The 15,631-nt window shown below is 38.3% G+C and overlaps 1 protein-coding gene across 1 annotated transcript in view; it reads right to left on the bottom strand.

Annotated features, from left to right (window-relative positions):
* The window catches only part of EBF1 (early B-cell factor 1), a 527,426-nt gene that overhangs the window by 211,425 nt on the left and 300,370 nt on the right, over positions 1–15,631 (bottom strand). The gene's annotated exons all lie outside the window — the stretch shown is intronic.

Below are 15,631 nucleotides of genomic sequence, written 5' to 3' on the forward strand. Positions count from 1 at the left end.
GGAGGAAAGCAGGCAATAAAGCACGTCGAGACTGTGCATTTTATTCTCTGCGTGCATTTTCAGAAGCATTCTAAATAGTGTTGGAGTTGCTGTTTCATTTGAGGCTTTAGCCTTTGGTGTCCATCACATGTGCACCCTCATCATTAAAGAGTCACTCCTAGCACTCCTAACATCTCACAAAAGGATTGTGATATTAAGCCCTCAAGGAGTCCTCATCACAGTGAAAGACAAGTTCAAATCACATATAATTGTCTGATAATTATTCAGTAACAACATGACAATTATCCCACAACAACATGGAATTTAAGCTCCCTAAATGCACAGATGATGAGGGAGAAAAGCACATGTTGGATGAATATAAGGATATAGTCAATACTTTTCATCTTACTATCTATAACATTCTAATAGGTAGTGACTATAGGAATTAAGTAGGATTTATATATTGACTAAATCTATTTGATTTCTCAGGTTTTTTATTTCCCATTGTTTTTCTAGACTGTCTGCTATAGACAAAATAACTTATGATTGAACAGGGAATGCAGTACAGTAATTATATCAATACACACTGTATCAATGATAACAAATATACTCTAACAACAACTGTGCTATTGGGAATATTTTTCTTTATAAACAGATAAAAACTGGAAAAAGGAAATGTGGTGTATATGTATAATGGAATACTATTCAGCTATAAAAAAGAATGAAGTTTAAATTTAAACATAAAAATATTAAGCAAAGGGATGGAAAAATATACTTGAAGATAGTGTGCTACTTGCAACACTAATATTGTATGCTTTCACTTACAATAAATACCTAAAACAGAAAAACCAAACCCATTGCTATCAAGTAAATTCTGATTCAGCTACAGTAAAAAAGAGTAGAAGTAAAAGAAGACTAAGGTGTACCATAAAAAAAAGTTATATTTGTATGCTCACAAAGTTCATATACCCCCCCCAAAAAAAGAGAGAGAAAGATAGAGTAGAACCATCCCTTTTGATTGGCAGGTAAGTACTTTAAGCATCATGTCATCAGGGCATTCTATATGAAACACCTAGAATAAGCAAACTCATAGAGACAGAAAGGAGATTTTTTTATGGTTGCCGAGTGTCTAGGAAGGGGAGCCCTGCTGGCCTAGCTTGCAGGGTGCTGTGCTGCTAACCAAGAAGGCTGTGCTTGAATGCTCTAGCTGCTTCTCAGAAAAAAGATAAGTAGTCTCCTCCTCTTAAGAGTTACAGCCTATAGAGGGTCAACATAAGTTGAAACCAATTCAATGGCAACAAGTTCCAATTAGTTTTTTCAAGCAGCTGGGAAGAGGGAAGAATAGAAATTTATTACTTCATGGGTACAAATTTTCTGTTTAGATGATGAAAACAAAGGTTTGCACAACATGATGAGTGTAATAAATACAATTAAACTGTACACTTAAAACTTACTAGCATGGCAAATTATGTGTTATATCTATTTTGCCACAATAAAACACTATTAAAAAAATAATCCTTTTTTTTTCCAGTGAGAGTGTTTGGTGCCGTTGTTGTGAACATCAATGTGAACAGTACTGAGGGGGAAGTCACTGACAGTCTCCTTCCAATGGCCACCATGCTGGTCCCCATGGTTGGTAATATTTGCCGCCTGTGTGTGTTTAAGCCATTTGAGCCCAGCTCCGACAGCCAGATTCAGGTTGTGTTAGAAGGAGCTGTCAGCACATGCTCTGGCTTCTTCAAATTAGACAACTGCTAGCCACCATGAGGGGGTCCATCTGGTGCCAAAATGGACTTTGAAAGGCAGGCAAACAGGGCACTAATTCTGCCAGAGAAACACAATCAAGGAGCTGGGGGGATCTTCTGCCTCAGGGGTGAGCAGGGTGAAGCGCCTGTCAGCAGCCCATCGTTAGCACAAAAGCTATGCCCGGCACACACCGGATCCCTGTTACCCTAAGCTGCCCTGTCACTTGGCGTGCTGGCTGAATCCCCTGCCCGCCCTCTCAACAGCGGATCACTTGCTGAAATTGAAGGCTTGACCATCTGTCGTGGAGAAGAGATGGCCGTCAACTGGTGCCTGGGGCCTTATACAAGCCCTTATGTGGCAAAGACACTTTGAAGAGACCATTCTTTTGGGGAAAGCCAGTCCTACCCCAGGGGGAGCCTCAGGAATTCTCTCAAAGTTTTCCCCTAAGTGGAAGCCAAGTGGCTGACCCTTTCGGATCAAGCGTCCTTAAAGGAACAGAGCAAAGTTGGAAGAAGTTAAAAATATCTCCCAAAGAGAGAGATGAGACACAGAAATTTAGGCGATGATTTGTCAGGCTAAGTTTATAAGGCATTTGTAAACCCAGGGACATGCCAACGTCTGCTGGCCTGTGGAGAAGATCTCAGATTCCGAGGGGGCTTTTAACAAAGCAGGGGTTATTGTAACCCAAAACCTCGCTTTGCTCTGAGGAATTACCACTTTTTTGTGTGGCGGGCGTGTTTTATAAAGTGTTGTCAGGAGAAAGGAGAGGGCAGCATTGCCCCAACTGTGGGAAACTGACCCGCCATGGGACAAAGCCCCTATTTACCCTGTGGAGTTCCATAAACTCCAGGAAACAGCCCAACAGGGATCAAACTCCTTTTAACTCAAGTCTTCTTTTTTAGGGCGAGAAACCCAACACCTTTCCGTTAACTTTCAATATCAATAATATCACGTTGTGGTCATGCAGTGTGCTATTATTCCAGGCACTCTTGAAATAGTCATTCAGTATTTCACTGAATCCCCCTGTAAGCTCTCTACAACAGGCAAGTCAAGAATGAGCAACCTCTTTGAAAGGCAAGAAAACTAAAACTCAACAAAATCATTTATCTGCCGTCAAAAACGAAACTACTGTCGTAGGTTGGCCAAATGTGTAAGTCATCTCCACTACTAGTCAGCCTAGCCTCCTAATTCTGCTTATGAGAAAATTTAGATCGGGAGACTTGAAAATGCTCACAGTTATAACAGCACAGAGACTAGAAATAGAATCTACACATCCTCATTCCAAGTTGTTTGCCTTTTCCAACGTAATATTTTTATTTACTCATTGCTGTCAAGTAAGAATCAAATCACAGCAAACCTTTTAGTGGATTTCCAGGGTCTGTAAGTTGCATGAGAGGAAACTGTTCTTTCCCAAATATACTATAATCCTGCTTAAAAGCCCATCCAACAAGAGATCACATTTAAGCTACTCAATTTGTAGTCTATTACCTCAACTAGGAAATGCTCAGTCATAAAACCACATGTAGCAATATTTTAAAAGTTGCGTTTAGGTTCATAGTGAAGAGCTCATCAGACTAATATAGGACCTAGTTAATTACTGAGCATAAGCCAAAGTGCACATAGACATTTATAAAACACTGCTTATTCAATGATTTATTTGTATCACATTTCCCCAACCAATAGACAGACAGTTCATTCAGTAGCATCTGCATGAATAAGATAGTAGTAGATACCAAAAGGGATTTGTGGCTTCCCTCAAAAGAAAAGTTAATTAGGAAACAGAACCTTCTCCATCTGCATGAATATGTAAAATCACACACACAAACACATACACATTTTTGCAACTGATACAGGATGTAGAACTCAATAAGTTTTCAGAATCTGTTTAACTAAATAGGATCCTTCCAAGGAGTATAAGAAATAGGATCGTCTCCAAAAAAGACAGCTCTAGAACTCACTGTCTGAAGACAAGCAGTTTGTACCCACCAGTTACTCAGTGGGAGAAAAATGAACAATCTCTTTGGATGCAATTTACTGACTTTGAACACTTGCTAAAGTATCAGCCATGGGTCAGCTCTGGCTCAACAGTACACAACAGCAACACCCAGAAGATGACACTAGCTCCCTGAACCTGAGTGATCTCACAAAAGTATGATAGCACCACATTCCTAGGGCTGCTATGATGCTTTTTATCAGAATCTTAACTCTACTCCTTAATTAGGGAGCTCTGGTGGCTTAGTGGTAAGAAGTTGGACTGCCAACTGAAAGGAAGATGGTTCAAATCAACCAGCAGCTCCATTGGAAAAAAGACAGACAAGAGTGGAGGGACAGCACATGAGAGGAAGACCCCAGATAGATGGATTGACACAGTAACTGGGGTAATGGGGCAGGTGTGTCAGAGACAGTGAGATTAGCCCAGGATAGAGTAGGCTTCAGTCATTGTCAACTCGATGGCACATAACAATACTAACAACTGCAGAGCTTTATAAAAATGAAATTACATATGTAGAGTGTTTAAAGTATACCTGGCACAGACATAGTGGTCATTATTTTTACTATCATTGAGTTTTGGCAACTGTTCATTGTCAAGCACACAAAGAAACATTTTTTTTTCAGATGCAAAAATGTTCTTGAAAGAGGCAGGTTAGAAACATAGGTGATAACTGTTTGAATTTTATATATTTTTCTTTATGCCTGAAATTGCTATAAAAGAAATATTTCCTATTAAAAGCAACATGGTCTTCTCTTATAATGTTAAAGTTTAAAAAGGAGCAAAGGTGTATATAATAAATAAGAAATATAGGTTTCATTCAATAGATTAAAAAAAAACACAAAAAAGCAAAGCAATCATTATGGAAAAACAATAACTGCATCAGTTTTACCCAAAGAGCTAGAACATATAAAGAGGCAGTTACTTAAATCACTGGGACTCCAGCTCATCAGAAGTGAAGGGCACACACAGTAAAACTGTCCATTGGACAACAGCTTGTACATTATTATTATGCAAAGCATTGTGATGGATCTGGGATGAGCAGGTTGAGTTTTTACTCCACTTCATTCCCCAGAATCTGAAAAGTCATGTTCTGATGTTTTCAGCTGTTCTCATAATGTCCAAGCTGCTAAGAAAAAGCATCAACACACATCCAAACCAAGACATAAAATCCCCATTTGCAGTCGAAGGCTCCGGAAAGTTCCTCTGACTTATGTCCACAGATGGGTATGTGGCAGATGATCATTCGAAAAGATATTCAGGACACGAAGACTCACTCTGGGTCAATGGAGAAAACAGCTGTGTGGAAACAACTGTGAAGTCCTTTTTATGTGAAGTTCAAGTTGCTCCCATGTATACTTATAGAAAGGTAAAAAGGGAAATGCCTAATGATTGGAAAGGTCTACGTTCCTTTCCATCTGAGTCTTTGGAAGGCACAAATGACTGGCACATTTGTCCACTAGCCCAAAGGGTATAGGTTAGAGTTTCCCCACAGGTGCCTTGAGAGAAATTTCTGGCAATTTACTTTCAAAATATCAGCTACTGAAAACACTATGGTGCACAGTTTTACTCTGACACACATGGCGTCATGTCATCACGAGTCAGAGTCTACTCCACGGGCTGAGCCCTCACATTTTGCTCTAGGTAAAGAAGCACAAAGTCACTTTCCTCCATGGCAAAATATATTGTCTAGAAATAACCAAGAAGGATTTCCAGGAGTACAAGCCCTCTCTCAAATTAAAAATATTTAACCAGAAAGCACTTGTTCTCAACTAAACTGCCCGAACTGCCAGAAGCTATTTAAGAAATGCCATCACTGCCACATGGTCACCCTCAAAGATGTGGAGTTCTGTGAAGGTGTCAACAACGCTCCCATAGCTTTGCCATGAAAAATAGATTTCTCCTGAAAATGGGCAAGGGAAGCAAGAGTCAACAGAATTTGTTAGAAAGAGAAAATTCTATTTTCAATGTCAAGGAAAACTTTTTGGTTCCCAATACACAGAAACAGTTGTAGAGTACAGTTCATCCGTGTGAAAATATGACACCTGTAAGTCAGCCAAAATCTTAGGGATGCCAGGTGTTGGCAGAGGAGGCTGAACCTGTGTAAGGGTAAGTGAGTGTCACTGCCAGGCTTGCTTCAAGTCTTCTTCTGATACTAAAATGCTCTACTGAGAGAGAACTTGCCTTAACGGGAAGACTCACAGTTCCTTTTCGACATAGGGAAGGCAGAGAGGAGAGAAATAAGATCATAAAGGGCACTCTATCCAGATGAAGTAAATTCTCTCCACTCTCTTCACAGTGGAAGGTGGAATGAAAACAAGTTGAGGTACTATCTTGGGGATCCCTGAGGGAGAGCATGTGGCTGTCCCTATTATTGGCCACTGACTTCAAGGAGTTTACCTTTCCCCTGGCCAAGTTTCCTCAGTTCTTGGGCATTTCTGGAGAGTGTTCTCAGTCTAAAGGGAAGAACATGATCAACTTGAGAAGCATTCATTACCTCAGAGCACAGAGTTTAGCCTTGATGAAAGGACATCTGATTAGTGACAAGGACTTTTTTAAAAAGGTGTGAAAATAGCATAGCAGAATACTACAGAATTTAAAAATAGTTTTAAGAAAAAGACCAAATACATATTGGTCTCACCATGACAGAAATCAAATCTGGAAGGCAGGAAAAAGAGTTTGGACAGAGAAAGGATAGAACCAGTTGAGTTGCCTTCAAGTCATGTTAAGTTGACTCTTAACTCATGAAGAAAAATGCATGGCTTTTGTCATGCATCTAGAATTGTCTTCTTCAGGGTTTTCAATGATGCTATTTTGGAAGTAGAGCACTAGCTCTTTCTTTCAAGGTGGTGGATGTCAACCACCATCCTTTTGGCCAGCAGTAAACTGAATTATATTTGTACTACCCAGTGGCATGAAAAGATAGAGAAGAGGACAAATAAACAGAGATAACATGGAAGAAATAAATTGCAATTCCTTAGAAATGGCATAGAGAGGAAAGTTAACATGAAGGTTTGGTAGAATTATAACGACTGCTGTCTACCAGGCTCAAGTAACTGTCAGAACAACATTCAATGAGATATTAAATTAAAAGGATGTCACAAAAAAGGATTAAAAGTTACAAGAATCGTAAGCTTGTATGTGGAAAGAAGTTGTTGAACTTCAGGGATATTCTTTTAATATTATAGAAATGCAAAAATGAAAACAATTAAAATATATTTTTAAAGGAAGTAGCTAAGAGAATACGCCATCCCCTTTTCCTTATGACTCAGGGTGAAGTCTCTCTCAGAGGGGAGTGATAGGGAATGGCAAAGGACACACTGACAAAGAAGATTAATCAGAACTGGCTTTGACAAGCACTGTGGCATTTGGACAAGAACAAACTGGGAGGAGGGTAGAGAGAATAGTGCAACAATGAATGAATGGAAACCCAAAATCTCTGTAAATGTTTATGAAAATTAATAAAATATAATTACAGAAAAAAAAAGATCTATTTCTTGCCAGAATATGGTGGACAGTGTTTGGTAGAGCTCCCCTATTAAAACAAATTTGGAAGGAGGAGTGGCATCCACTTCCAAAATAGCTTGCCCCTGAAAACTCTACGAACTTGGAGAAAGGATGAAGGTTACGCAAGCATTCAGGTCTTTTGTTCACAGGGTCACTATGAGTCGTCTACGACTCGATGGCACTTAACAACAACAAGTGCTAACCATGTACATAACTTTGAGGGCATCATAATAGTCTAACATGAAGTAGGAATGAGGCAGCTCATAATCAAGTGACTGGCTGTTCTTGAGAATGGGGACAAAGGGAAGACATACTTGTCTTAATATGTTTCTAATACAAAGAGCATAATCTTCAAAGAATCACTAGACACAGAATTACTGACGACCTGATAATAATAATTTTTAAATTTCCTCGAGTTTTTCGACTTCTCAATCACTATCCTTACCCAGGCACACAGATGCAAGTCATGGTAGAACTTCTTCTTTAATCACAATGACTCATCCCCACAAATCCAAGCATAAAGTGAGGCAGGAGGTGACTTACTACCTCAACGTAATAGTGATTTATATCAGCAACCGCTACTCATCTGTCATTTGTCATACTATGGTGGCTTGAGTGTTGCTATGGTACTGGAAGCCATGCCACTGGTATTTCAAGTAGAGTATCTTTAAGATGGATAGATTCCATTTGAGAGTCTAGACTTTTTAAAGGACCAGAAAAAGAATCTAGTTATCCATTTCTTTAAAAATTGGCCAATAAATACCTTACAGATAGAAAAGGAACACATAGTGCCAGAAGGTGAGCCCCTTAGACTGAAAAGCACTTAAATATAACTAGGAAGAAAGCTGCCTCCTCAAAATCAAGTCATACTTAGTAATGTGAGGGAGTAAAGCTCTCAGGATACTCATGTGCATGTGTGGCATGACTCAAAATGAGGAAAAACTGCTGCAAACATTTTCTTGTAACAGGAACATAGAATGTACAAAGTATTAATCTAGGAAAATTGGAAGTTGTCAGAAAGTATAAATTGTAATATCCTAGATAGCAGTGAACTGAAATAGATGGTGATTGGCCACTTAGAATCAGACAATCACATGGTCAGCAATTCCAGGAATGACAAACTGAAGAGAGGAATAGGATCCCACTCATTGTCAGAAAGAGCATTTCATAACTGTCCTGGAGTATAACGTTGTCAGTGATAGGAAAACATCCATATGCTGACAAGTAAGACTAGTTAATATGACTATTACTCAAATTTATACACCAACCACTATTGCCAAAGATGAAGATATTGAGGATTTGTACCAACTTCTGTGGCTTGGAACATATTAAACATGCAATCAATATGAATGTATAATTATGCTGGTTGGAATGCAATAATTAGAATCAAAGGAGGAAGATCAACAGCTGGAAAATCTTACCATGGTGATAGAAACAGCACAAGAGATCTCATGGTAAAATTTCCAACGTCAATTACTCATCCATGTCTTTTAAATACCTTCTCCCAATAATATAAACAGTGACTATACGTATGGACCTGTCTAAAAGGAATATACAAAACTAAAATGTATTACATTTGTGGAAAAAGACAAAGGGACAATCCAATATTATCAGATCAAACCAGAGGCTTACTGTGTAATAGAACCAACAATTACTTATATACTATTTCAAGATGAAGTTGAAGAAAATAAAAGCAAATTCATACGAGCCAAAGTATGACTTTGACTATATCCCAACGAAACTTAGAGACCATCTCAAGTGTGGATCTGGTGCTCTGAATACCAATGGCCAAAGAGCAGAACAGCTGTGAGATGACATAAAAGACATAACAGAAAAAAGCAAAAGATCATAAAAAGATAGGAATGTAATTAAATACATCAATTATAATTAAAGTTATAAAACAAAATGTGTATGAATAATCAAATGAAAAACATATATGAAGTTTCATTCCGATAAAATAAATTCTAGGAATGAAAGAAAAGGCTAAACAGACTCAAACTTGCTCTTGAATGTAGACCAGTTAAAGTAAATGAAAGAAATTTTGAAGGAAAAGAGCTGAACCTATTTCAAAAGACAGTTTGAGAATACAAAGTAAATTATTATACTGCAATGTACAATGACTTGAAGTTAGGAAAACCAAAAAGAAAGTACTGACTTAGCATTTCTCAAGCTGAAGGAACTAAAGAAAAAAAATCAAGCTTCATGTTAGAATATGAAAAGCTTCTATGGGTAAAATATTAAATGATGTAGGTCACATTAAAAATGGTAGAAGGAATACACAGTCACTGAAAACAGAGAATACTGATAGATGTTTACCTGTATTTTACCAGCGATGCAAAGGTATAGGGTCGCTATGAGTCACAAGCGACTCAACAGCACATAACAACAACATCATGCAAAGGCAGTCAGTTTGGGATTCATAATAAATTAGGGGTTACACTACAAAGAACAGGAGTTCCTAAACATTTCATCATATTATACAGAGCTCAAGAGGTAGATATTCAAGAGGCAGCAAACGGATACTGCAAGACAGAATAAAAATGTAGGCATCAAAGATGTAGCTTTTCATCACACTTATTTCAATCTATATGCTGACCAAATAATCCATACGGCGGAGTATAGGAAGAAGAATGTGGGGTCAAGATTGAAGGAAGCCTCATTAACAACCTGTGATATGCAGATGGCATATTCTTGCTTGCTGAAAATGGAGAAGATTTGAAGCACTTACAAATGAGAATCAAAGATTACAGTGTTTTAAATACATTATACCTAAACATAAAACAAAAAATCCTCACAATTGGACCAAAAAGCAACATCATGATAAATGTAGCTGAGACTAACACTGTAAGAAATTTCATGTCACTTGGATTAACTATTTTACGGTCAATCTGTAAACGTACTCTTTAAATTTAAAGAATAAATATATCACTCTGAGGACTAAGTGACTCGAACCATGGTTTAATTTCCTAATTCCATGCAAAAGCTGGACAACAAATAAGGAGAAAGAATTGATGCCTTTGAGATCTAGTTATGGCAAAGGATATAAAAAATACCATAGACTGCCAGAAAGTCAAACAAATCCCTCTTGGATGAAGCACACCCAGGAAGCTGCTTCTTCCTGTTATCATTAAATGTGGTGAAGTACAACTCCTAGCGACACTGTGAACAACAGACCTGAATCTTGTGCCATACTCATCAACCTAACACACATGAGCCCACTGCTGCAGTCATGTGTCAATCCACCCCACTGGGGTCTTCCTCGCCTTCACTGACCCTCCATGTTTCCAAGCATGAGATCCCTTTCCCAGGAACACCCTCACCAAGCAACATGTCCAAAGTACGAGAGATGAAGCTTTGCTATCCTTGCCTCACTCTGGCTGAACCTATACCAAGACATATCTGTTTATTCTGTTGATTCTTTTGGTAATCCCTGAAATATTCAGTATTCTTTTCCAGCACCACATTTAAAAGCATCAATTCTTCTTCTGTTCTCATTATAATAAAATTTTGTCTCACATAGTCTGAACGTGTCAATGAAGAGATTACAGTCAAGAAAATACAGAAAAACTTCTCAGTAAGATGGATTGACAAGGTAGTTAAAACAATGGACTGAAATGTAGAAGAGTGCAGAACCAGTGCTTCATTTTGTAGATCTAAAGGTCTGGTGCCTGGTGGAAGGGAGTTATGCTGTCAACTCAAATGTACACAGCACAAATACACAACTTGTTCTCTAGGAGAAAGATGGGCATTCTTCTCCTGTGTGATTTACTGTCCTAGAAAACTTGAAAACTTGGTAGAGTGTCAACTAAGAGTTGGCTTCAACCCCAAATGACACAAAAACAAAAGCCATTATAAGCCTGAATTAACTTGATGGCATCTAACAACTATAATTCTAGCTAACAGAAGACTATACCATCTGCAAGGTCCTGTCCTAAGGGCTTCACATATATTAATTAATTTAATTTTTAATATAACCTTTTGAGAAACTATTTCTGGTCATCGTTTACAGACAGAGAAGCCGCTTGGATGTGAGTGTAGGTAGTTTGGTTCCAAAGTTCACATTTACCTAAACCGCATCCCTCTACAAGTAAAGTGTTTATCATATGAAGTCTAAATCTCTTTTCACTAAGATCCCCAGATTAATTCAAAATTAGAGACGAAATCAGTATAAAAATGTCTGACACTAAGAATGCTCAATAAGCAATTTTAATACATTTAAATCTTGCTTATATCTTCTCTCACCTTGTTTGCAATTCCTTCAAATGTTGTTGTTGTTGTTATGTGCCGTCTCGAGTCACCTACGACTCATCTGACTCATCGTCTTCCTTCAAATACATAGTGAAAAACACAGCATGAGCCTTGCAAAAGGGTCAAACCAAATGTAGAAAATGATGGGCAAAGCTAAACCTTTATTATCAAGGTTCTTGGAAAAAGTCAGTGATAATCATTTTAAGAAGTTAAACTATAAATATATTGTCAATCCTGACACAAGTCTCTTATCTCAGAATGCCTCTTACATATACAGAAAACCACAGGTTGAAAGTAAAAGGGGCTTTTTGTTTTGTTTTCTCTCTCTTTTTAAAATTAATTTTAATGAAAGTTTACAGATACTTAGGGTTTCTAGTCACTCATTGTTGCAGTTTTCTTCCTGCCTACTTTTCCCAGCAGTCCACACTTCTCTTTGAAAAGTAAACGAAACATTCTTTCCTTGTTATACAATCCCGCCCCCACCCCCCACCCCAAGTCCACTCCACTATGCAGCCTTGTTCTGGGATCCCGTCTTGGCAGTAATACCCAATCATATATCCCTTTTAAACAGTTCTCTCCCTCATCTGTTCCAATGCAGTATACATAATTTATCCCATCTTTCTCAGTCCCCCCCCCAGCCCCGATGTCAGTCCCGTTTTACAACAGTGGCACTGTGCATTATTTGTAAATGGCAGACTATTGTAATTGTCAAGGAAGACTGACTATCCAGAAAGCACAGATCTGTGCAGGTGAATGGTCTGTCAGAAGACTGGATCAGTGAATCTTTCAAAGTTCCCAGTTAACATGCTCATCTGCTAATAAAAATTTTGAGTGTACTCAGAAGCAACTCAGAAGAAAGACATGAAAATCTATTTCTTTAAAAAGTCAGCCACTGAGAACCCTGTAGAGGACAGCGTTATTCTGACGCACCAGGAGTTGCCATGAGTTGGAGTGAAATCAATGGCAACTGATACCTAATGTCAAGATATTACTTCTGGGGTGAGGGAAATGGAAAGAATTTGTTCAAATTTGAATTTGAATTTTGTAAATAAACTAGCAGGTGGGGGGAAGATACTAACACATTGGTTCCCCAGCCTTACTTTCCAGGATCCTTTGCTTCAGTCACAATGAGACTGTGTACCTGGACATGAAGTCTCCTTTGTGCCTTTACCACAGCCTATCTTCCCCATTCTGAAATGCTATTTCCAGACCTACACCATCTTAGTCCCCATAATACTATGTATCCTTCCAGGTACATCTTGAATGTTCTGTATCCATGAAACCTTCCCAAATACCCTCAGCTATTTGGCTACAATTGACCATTTCCTCCTCTACTTAGTTGCAGCACCTATAACACCTCTGTCTCCCCCACAGTGTCTGAACCAGCTGCATGTGGGAAATTCTCCGTAAAAATCTTAGTCATATTGACTGAAAATATTAATACCACCTAACTTTGGACAACATACGAATTATTTATGTTTTCATTCAATAGTTTATGAATTTTCAAGAATTGGTATTACCTTAAACAAAAAAAAAAAGCAACCTTGTTAATGTTCAAATGCAACTGAATACTATTTATCGCAGAACTTACAAAACAGTACTTTCATTTTGCAATGGACAAATTAGGACTAAAAATGATAGGCATCTCTGTCCAATTCCCTGTGCACTCAGATTTGCTCGTTAACTCAAACAAGAATAGTAAAGAGCTATCCATCTCATAAATTGTAAAATGTAGGTGATTTATTAGCTTCATGTGTGCATTATTCATATAAGACTATGAGTTGGGACATTTCCATGCCATTGATGTCTTTGCCTACTAAAGATGCCTCAAGTTAAATTTTAAAATATCTCTAAGTTAAATTTCCTATTGTGGTTAAAATATTTAAGAGTGACCTAAAAGGTTAGAACACCATGTCTAAAATGGATCTCCACTCTCTTGTGCTGAAAACTCTTTTGACAGTTTACTATTTCTTCATTAAGCACAGCCCCTTAACCCACTGTCTTTAGGTTAATTCTGACTCATGTTAAACTCATGTGCTACATTGTAGAATTTACTTTCATAGGGTTTTTTTGACTGTGTTATTTATAGAAACAGATCACTAGGCCCTTATTTCATAGTGCAAATAAATGAGTTAGACTTGTTAACGTTTAGCTCAAAGTCAAGGACCAACCATTTGCACCACCCAGGTATCCTTTAGACCATCCATCTATTCATACAGTCGGCCCTTCAGTAAGTATTTACTAAGTACCTATTATGTGCCAATCACCATGCGTGCAGAAATAACACTGTCCCTGCCTTTAAAGTGAGCTCACCTAAATACCCTTGTCAGTCCACCTACGTTCGAATTACCTGGGGAAACTGTTCAGACCATGGTGAGAATGCACAATCGAGTATTCTGATTTTGCACAATGAAGGCTGAGAACTAGTATCTGATCAATTTTAAACAACAATGTCAACATCATGTGATGAGTTTAATGACGGAGTTATGTGCCAGAAGTAGTGAAGTACAGAGAAGGAACAGACGTCTAATGATGTGTCAGTGGAACTTAGTGCAAAACTTATGTCAAATCACCTCTAAGTGAAAAACAAAATGTAGTCAATTTCTTCACACCTTCTCAACCCACGTCAAACCACAGAGAAAGGATAGGATACTGGGGTGCCAATTTTACTTTAAGGGAGAGAAACAAGTTCATTTGTCTACAGTAGCCTGCCTTGGTAACAGCTGGAGAAGCTGTTTCCCCAGAGTAAAGCAAGGAGTTTTGCAAAGGATGAAAATTATTTTGAGACTCTTAAATCATCATTCTTTCAAAAATTCTTCATCCCGTTTGTACGTTCACTTTTCTTTCCACAGCCAGATCTCAGCAGTTGTTCCCCTCACCCTGACTCGCACATCATTAGGGAGAATGGATCTAATTTGAGCAATGACTCCCACTGAAAAAAAATCAGAGCTTCCCAACACGTCGCACAAGCCAAGTTGAGATAGAAACAAGCGGCTCCTTAATTTGGATTTAAAGCTGAGCGGCAGTCTCCAGATAAAAATGACCAGTGAGCTCCGTGCCCACAGAGCACTGGAAATAATCTCATGAGCTCCAAATTATTCCAGTTTATATTATGGACGATCCAATAAGTCTGCGTGTTCTAGTCCATAAAAATATAAGAAGGAGTTTATCATTTTAAAATCATAATGCAAAATAGAGTCTGACACTTTATTAAGCACTATGTCTCATGATATCATAAGGATGCTGATGGAAAAGGAGACTAAAGCAATATTGTAGACTGAACAATGGCACAATTTAGACTTTCTGAGAGTGCTCTGCAGCACACAGGTCACATTCAGTGCCCTCTCCTGACATCTCACTCTTTACCAGCTTCAATTTAAACCAGAGACGTTGGAAACAAAACTCCAAAGGAGTTTTTATTTTACCCTAAAAATGATAGTGCATTGCAGTCAATTATTTCATTAAGCAAGAATGTTTAAAAGTGGTGGTTGTTGTTGTTTTTGTTGTTGTTATGCACCATCTAGTCACCTGTGACTCATAGCAACCCTATGAAAGCAGGATAAGAAATGATCTAACCCAAATTTCCCTAACCTGAGTTGCAAGGAAACACTGCTTGGGATATTGAAGCATACCAATATTGCATACAGATTTTTCCATTCCTTCAAAATGAATGTTGCTGTTGTCGTTGTTAGTTGTAGTTTCCATCTTTGATTCATGGTGACTCCTCGTGTGCAGAAACAACTGCTCCACGAGGTTTTCAAGGCTGTGTGAACTTTGAGAAGTAAACTGCCAAATCTGTTTTCTGAGATAACTATGCATAGATATAAACCACAGCCTCAGCTTAATAGAGTGCTTACCCCTTCGCACCATTTTGGTTCTCCCAAAAGCTTTGCTGACAGTGGCTGGGTGGAAGAAGGCTTTGTATTAACTCAGATCCAACCAAGCCCAGGCAGATGAATGAGTGAAACAAACTGCATGTTTGTTTCAAACATGCTAGGCACCAGAGTCAACTGAAGAAAGGTCTCTTCTACACCAATAGTCTCAACACTGCTCCAGCCAAATGCCACGATAGGGAACATGGGCATAATGTTGTGAAAGTATTTTCAAGTATTTATTCAAGTGAAGCTAGAAATACATATTATTAACTGTGACATTTGAGAG

This window comes from Elephantulus edwardii, unplaced genomic scaffold (genome assembly GCF_000299155.1).
Source record: "Elephantulus edwardii isolate Elephantulus edwardi_28Jun2011 unplaced genomic scaffold, EleEdw1.0 scaffold00197, whole genome shotgun sequence".
NCBI lineage: Eukaryota > Metazoa > Chordata > Mammalia > Macroscelidea > Macroscelididae > Elephantulus > Elephantulus edwardii.